The sequence below is a fragment of the Macrobrachium nipponense genome, chromosome 5, assembly GCF_015104395.2.
Source record: "Macrobrachium nipponense isolate FS-2020 chromosome 5, ASM1510439v2, whole genome shotgun sequence".
NCBI lineage: Eukaryota > Metazoa > Arthropoda > Malacostraca > Decapoda > Palaemonidae > Macrobrachium > Macrobrachium nipponense.
This window is the reverse complement of record NC_061107.1, coordinates 126,661,781-126,668,620: the sequence shown is the minus strand read 5'-3', so window position 1 is coordinate 126,668,620 and position 6,840 is coordinate 126,661,781. Positions and strand designations below refer to the sequence as shown.

Here is a 6,840-nt window from a genome sequence, read left to right as displayed (position 1 = left end):
CAAGCCTGAAATTTCATTACATGTAATGTATGTTTTACCCCATGGCCATCAGTTGAACTTGCATACCGAGAGCGCCCTATTGATGAGATTTCCCGTGAGAATTGGTGTAGATAGCTGACTGTGATACAAATATTAATTGAAGAAGAAGAAGATGAAGAAGAAGAAGAAGGGAGAGAGAGAGAGAGAGAGAGAGAGAGGAGAGAGAGAGAGATAGCTTAATTTTCGTAGCATTGCAGATGCCCATTTACCTGACATCGGTCCAGTACATTGATCAACTCTCCCATACTGATAGTAGGTAAGTAAGTAAATAAATATTTCAATGATAAGTAAATGAATAAACAGCGAATTCTCGTAAGCAAAAGGCAAAGACAAGCGCTAAATTATCCAGTCTGTGAAAGTACAGGTGGAGAAATACATTTCTCAAGGTTCGCGAAATGCGTTTGTGGCTTTTGCGGATATGTTCTTTGAAGCGGCTCTCCTTGCTTCCGAGTTTGGGTTAATCTTGAGTACACTTTTGGTAGCCATGTTGCAATATTTGCCCGTATCTGGTTCTGCTTTCGTTATGCTTGATTTAACGTGGATCGTTTATGAGGAAAGATGTTGCTAGTGCCTTAGTTTTGCAGGTCATATTGACGTATTTATTTACAGTCCTGGAATTCTTCTCTTGAATCCACATATGTATAGGGCACATGAATGTTTATGTATCTTTATGGTTCATTTCTGTTCTTGGATGCTTTGGCTACATGCGGCTACTCAGCATTGTAATTACCTTCGTAAAGGTGTAGTGTATATATATATATATATATATATATATATATATATATATATATATATATATATTATATATATATATAGGTTAGTAGAAGCCACGAAGGAAAGTGAAACACTGGAGTAGCTGCAAGATCTTTCGCCTCACGTACTTTACATAGCAGCCTGCTAGGTAAAGGACGTGAGTCGAAAGATCTTGTAGCTACTTCAGTGTTTCACTTTCCTTCGTGGCTTATACCTTTATTTATGCATTTATCACGTTCCAAACTTTCGTGATTCAGTTATACATGTATGTATGTATGTATGTATGTATGTATTTGTATGTATGTATGTATATAAAATATTTGTATACACACACACATATATATATATAATTTTCTCCATATCCTGATTGACAGTGACCTCATTCTCTTAGAGTGACTTGGTATCGAGATCATTCTTCTGGTGGGCGTTGAAGTCTCCAAACATTTACTGCTTGAATCGACAATTTCCTAATATTTGTTGTCTTTTTAAACTGCTTTTGTTTACCTATGTATTTTTGCAAACCCGGTATATATGTGTCTCTGGGATGTAGCGCATCTAGCAATATCAAGAAGTTACCTAGGAACACTGACCTTAAATGAATAAGTAGTTAAGTCACTGGTGTGGGAGGATATTACCGCATGTTAATACAGACTTCCAGTGTAAAAGCTGTATTAACATTCAGTAATATCCGCCCACACCAACGATTTTTTTTACTTATTCACTTAAGGTCAATGTTCCTCAGTAACTTCGTAATATTGTTAGAATATGTACATCCCAGAGTCACATATAATGACCGGGTTTGCAAAAATACATACGTAAACAAAAGTAGTTTAAAAAGACAAATAATATTAAGAGTGTGTCGATTCAAGCAGTGAATGGTTGGAGACTTCAACGCCCACCAGAAGAAATAATCTCGATGCCACGTCCCTCCAAGAGAGAGAATAAGGTCACTGTCAATCAGGATATGGAGAAAATTATAGGGGAAGACACTTCACCTATACTCAGCCAAGTTACAGATGTTCCACGCCTTAACATTAAGCAAGATCAATCATTGATAAAGTGAAGGCCCGCTTTTCTTATACTGTATATTTACACTTTATCTAAGAAACCCTGAGACTGTTGAATGGAAAGTATATTCTCTATCGATACGGAGCCACCAATTGGCTACGATTTATGGTTCTTAACGGTGTTACGTCACGACTTTTTTTTTTATATCTCACTGGGGTTGTGATTGAGACTTGTGTATATGACTATTATTTACTGTCCTTCACTCATAAAACAACTCTTTAGACATTCACGATATCTATGATTTTAGTTCTGCTAGAATACAAGTCGTCTCATAAATATCTGCATGTAGTCTAGGTTTGCCCTACTTTTTGTTCATTTTGCTGGTTGAAAAATATGAATGGAATTTGTCATTCGTTTCTCTCTCTCTCTCTCTCTCTCTCTCTCTCTCTCTCTCTCTCTCTCTCTCTCTCTCTCTCTCTCTCTCTAATTTCATTTATCATAAATAATCTAATTCTTATTTGTTTTCGTCTTTCTACAGGTACATTTTGCAACAAGAATACTTGAAAGTGAATGCAAGTAACTCTTAAGACGGGAAATATGCACCTTCAAACCGAAGTTATGTAAATTGGGTTAGAATGTACATTAGTAATTCTCATGACTCACAAAAATTAATTATCCGAATGTCTGAATGGCTCAGAATTCTCCGGGTTACCACATTGCAAAATTACTTGGTCAGTGGTTCAACACTTTACAAACTCTCTCTCTCTCTCTCTCTCTCTCTCTCTCTCTCTCTCTCTCTCTCTCTCTCTCTCTCTTTACATACACACACACATATATATATATATACATATAAATACACACACACACACACACATATATATATATATATATATAAATATTATATTTACGTGAGTGTATTTATATATATACATGTGGTTAAATACAGCATCCAAACAGTACATACACACATATGTATATATATGTGTGTAATTGTGTGTGTGTGCTCACGCGCACGCGCGCACGTGTGTCTCTGTATGTGTATGCGTGCTCATGTATATAATTGATTTCCGTCTACTATATGGAACTTTCGCCAAAGAATCTAAAATCTGAAATCACATCATTGATATCAACTCATTTAGATGTATGCAGTTAGGGTAAAAATAAGTTGAACAGCCTTTCTAGAACAGAAAAGCATGGAAATTTCAATGGGTATTTCATGATTTTTAGAGAAAATTTGAGGAAAAAAGCAATGCCTTATTAAATAATTTCACTTTACTTTCACCCAGTCCTAAGTACCCAGCGGAAATTCTTGCGCGAAAAAAAAGTGTGGAAAGTGCATGATTATATGACGCAGCTCCAGTCTAAATTAATTATTAAGACAGCTTATGGTCAGAGTGCAGCATCCATTACATCTAGACAAAGAAACCTAAGAAAGAGATAATTTTGTAAAATAATTTTCTTTCTGTTGCGTTAGTATGAGAACATCCCTCCCAGCCCTTCAAAAAAAAAAAAAACCCCAAAAAAAAAAAAAAAAACCGAACACAACTAATTGTCAAATAAGGAGAAAATGAGCAAACTGTTTAGGGTGATAGTCTGAACTTCCTGGAAGGAGAAGACCTGGTGAAGGTCTGTTCCTATCGGCAATATCAGGGTTTTCTTTTAGTCATTACCATTCCGAAGATGAACCCTAATCATGTGGAACAAGCCCACAGGAACCATTGAAAGAAGTAACAGAAAGTAATAGGAAATACAGAGAGAAGAGATCAGTGTTTGGAAAGGAAGAGTAAACTAACAAATAGTTAAGTAAATAGATGCAAATGAAAGTAAAGTAAATTATTAAAATACAAGGGGAATCGCTTCAGGGTAGTTCATTGTAAGTATACTATAATTATATCCATATTGATATTCTTTTCATTAGTTTAGTCCCATATTTAGTTTTCAGATTAAATTTTCTGGTTTAAGGTGAAAGTCCAGATCTCAGTCACTGAACGAACAAATAAATCAAAATAACTTCTGTGCTCAGACCGTTAGTAATTTCCGAATTACTGAGGGGAAATGCTCAACGTCTATTTATCACAATCAAGTAAGTTTTTAAAATTAGTTTTGTGCGAAGTTATGAACGTTTTTTTATGTGCTTAAACCTTAGCAAGCAGAGAAAGTGCGTTCAGGAAAACGCTGTGCACAGCAAATTCATGCCCAGGTAATTTTGAAATGAATTTGTAACATTAAATACATCCGTCCGTTAAGCAATGTAATCGCTAATCAACTCTATTATTCGATTATAATTCTTTGAGAGTCTTGGCTTCGTGTTTTGTAAGATGTAATGTAATATTATCAGTTCTGATGCCAGCTCGATTTTCTCTTCATTCCTTAAGTAAAAAAAAAGCCAGATTTTGACAAATAGCAGTAAGTTGATATATGCTTTTTATAATTTTTCATTTCGTTCATCATTTTTGAGAGAGAGAGAGAGAGAGAGAGAGAGAGAGAGAGAGAGAGAGAGAGAGAGAGAGAGCTTTAGAACTCCGTAATTATCAGAATTTAGATTGTATTCTTTAATCATCTATAATGAAATCAAGAACAATACTATGTTACTTAATGTCAATTAACATTCTTTATATGCAAAGGCCGATGGAACAGTCAATCTAATCTAATTTCAAATCTTGAAAAAGCTTAATGAATAAAAGGAAAGACAAGAGGCATGGAAAGAAGGCGGGTCCTAAATCCGGAAGAAGCACTGGAAAATATTATCACAACGCTCATGGAAAAATTTATAAACAATTTTTGGTTAAGAAACTTAGACAGCCTGGATGCAGATGGATTAATTATTTCCCATTTACTTCACCTTATTATGTTTACATTGCTTCGCCTTATTCTTTTCACTTTAACTTTTTCATTCAGATAACTGATTACCTATTCATTAATGATTACCCTTTCATTTATTCATCAATAAACTGTCAAATATTGACAGTTTATTGGCTATTACTGATGCTAATAATTTGCCATAATCTCTAAAAGTGATTAACCCTTTATTCGATCGTTATCATGTACACAAGTTAATCAGATTGTTCACTAATCCATGCTAAATATCTAAAAGTATTTTACCGTTTTTCTCATCTGAATTTCTGAAAAACCTCTTATAGCATACACTTCCGCCTGTCCTTGTCAAGGAAGCTCTCGGAATGCGTTCGCCTTTCCTTGTAGTTCTGAAGTTCGTCTTCACTGGTGTAAATTGTATACAAGGATAATTTTGCACATATCAGTCACAGTGAGTCTCTTCTGGCTAGTTTAAGCTTTGTTCGTCACCGATATATAGTCAAACTTTTCCTTATGAAAAAGCAATGTTCGTTCTTAAGGGAATGTTGCAAATCGGAGGATTCCCCACGCATGAATCATTCATATAATTTTCCTCATGTCTACTGGACATGTGGATAAAATAAAACAAATAAGTAGACACACCTTATCCAGCATGTATGCGCACTGTTTTGTAGATAGTAATAAATCTTCCGCTTACACTTTTAAATGAACATTTTTTTTTTCATCGTAGGAAGAGGTAGCCTCGTAGCATGCCGTAAGACACGGACGGTATTCACGGGAGATCGTATTCACCCCACGGACAGAAAGATACTAAAAGTTTACCTGAGGTGAGGATGAGACAAAACCCACCGCTATACCTGCTGACTGACCTGCTCCTCATTGTCGTACTCAGTTGCCAGAGATGACGATTGTGAGGAAGTCAGCTCGTTTTTCTCCCTCCATGCAGAGATTTTGCTGTCATTCAGCACATATTTCAGCGGATTTTATGGAGCGAGGAAATCACTTTACCCTGCCAGTGAAAGTTGGTTTAAACAGGGAAGCAGAATGTGTACAGACACTTCTGGCCTTTAGAGAAAGTTCCGACGATTATGTCTCCTCGCGTGATAGGGTCGAGGTCCTTACTATAACCTCTCCTTGGCGCAGGTTTTGCGTTTTTTTTCATTCCGGAGGTTACTGGCAAAGTACCTCTTTAGATTTCGGGTATTTTGTGTACTAGAACCCTCATTTTTTTTCCCCTAGACTATCGTCATGTGGTGAATGAATCGCGTTATTTCATGACATTGCAGTATGTCCTCATTTATCATGAAAGGCTACTTTTTTTTTCTTACAATACTAGAAACGAGACTGATTTAGAATTTACAATCATTTTAAGATAACACAGACAAATTTTCATTATCTTGTCATGCGAAAGCTTTGTTTTTTATCGGACAGACTGCGCGATCTATGACCCACTTTCACTAAAGCGCCAGAAAGAGCCAATCAGAATCAAGGTAAGAAACTTTCCCGGTTTACAATTGGCCAGACTTGACATGGGGCTCAAAACATTAGAGTTACGTCACAAGTCACGCTTTCAACCCACCAGTGCTTAACTTGAAAATAAACAAAACAATGCCGGTAGTAATAAAGAGAGCAGCTTAATACTGTCTTCTGTGTACAGCAGGTGAAAGTTGCCAAATGGATGTATTCAACTAAGATTTCAAGTAAACACCTTAAAAAGACATAGCAGACGAGTTTCCCATACAAATGTTACAGATCGACGAGTAAGGAACTTAGTCACAAGGCTATGAAATTGACAGTCAGCTGACGAAGATCAACACTAATTATAGAAACCACTTGAATCCAACCAACAAGCAATAGGAAGGATGACAAAAGATCGTTAAAAAGACCATAAATTATGACCCCGTCGGACGATGCAACGCACCAAGAAGACGAAGAGAAAGGAAGAGCAGAGAGCCGAGAAGAATGGGAGTAGAGGAAAGAGAAATTAAAGAAAGGTGACTGGAAATTTTCTTTGCAGAAGGGCATTTTCTCCCTCCAATTTGTATACCTATCATACTTTTGGTCTTGGATTAGCTGTTTTCACGCCGCTTTATCATCTACATTGCATTTTTATTTGTTTTTAACTAATGTGCTAAAATTCTGCAATAACAGTATTTATCATCTTGTTTATCATTATCCATGCATATTGTAGCAGTAATAATAATAATAACTGAAAAACCTTTTAAA

General features: G+C 36.0%; 1 protein-coding gene across 1 annotated transcript in view; it reads right to left on the bottom strand.

Annotated features, from left to right (window-relative positions):
• LOC135215200 (heparan sulfate 2-O-sulfotransferase pipe-like) overlaps positions 1-5,531 on the bottom strand; it is a 20,044-nt gene extending 14,513 nt beyond the window's left edge. Inside the window, exon 1 of the mRNA XM_064249693.1 lies at positions 5,257-5,531. The gene's annotated coding sequence lies outside the window, so the exon portion shown is untranslated. The remainder of the gene's footprint in view (positions 1-5,256) is intronic.
• Positions 5,532-6,840: the final 1,309 nt, after the last annotated feature.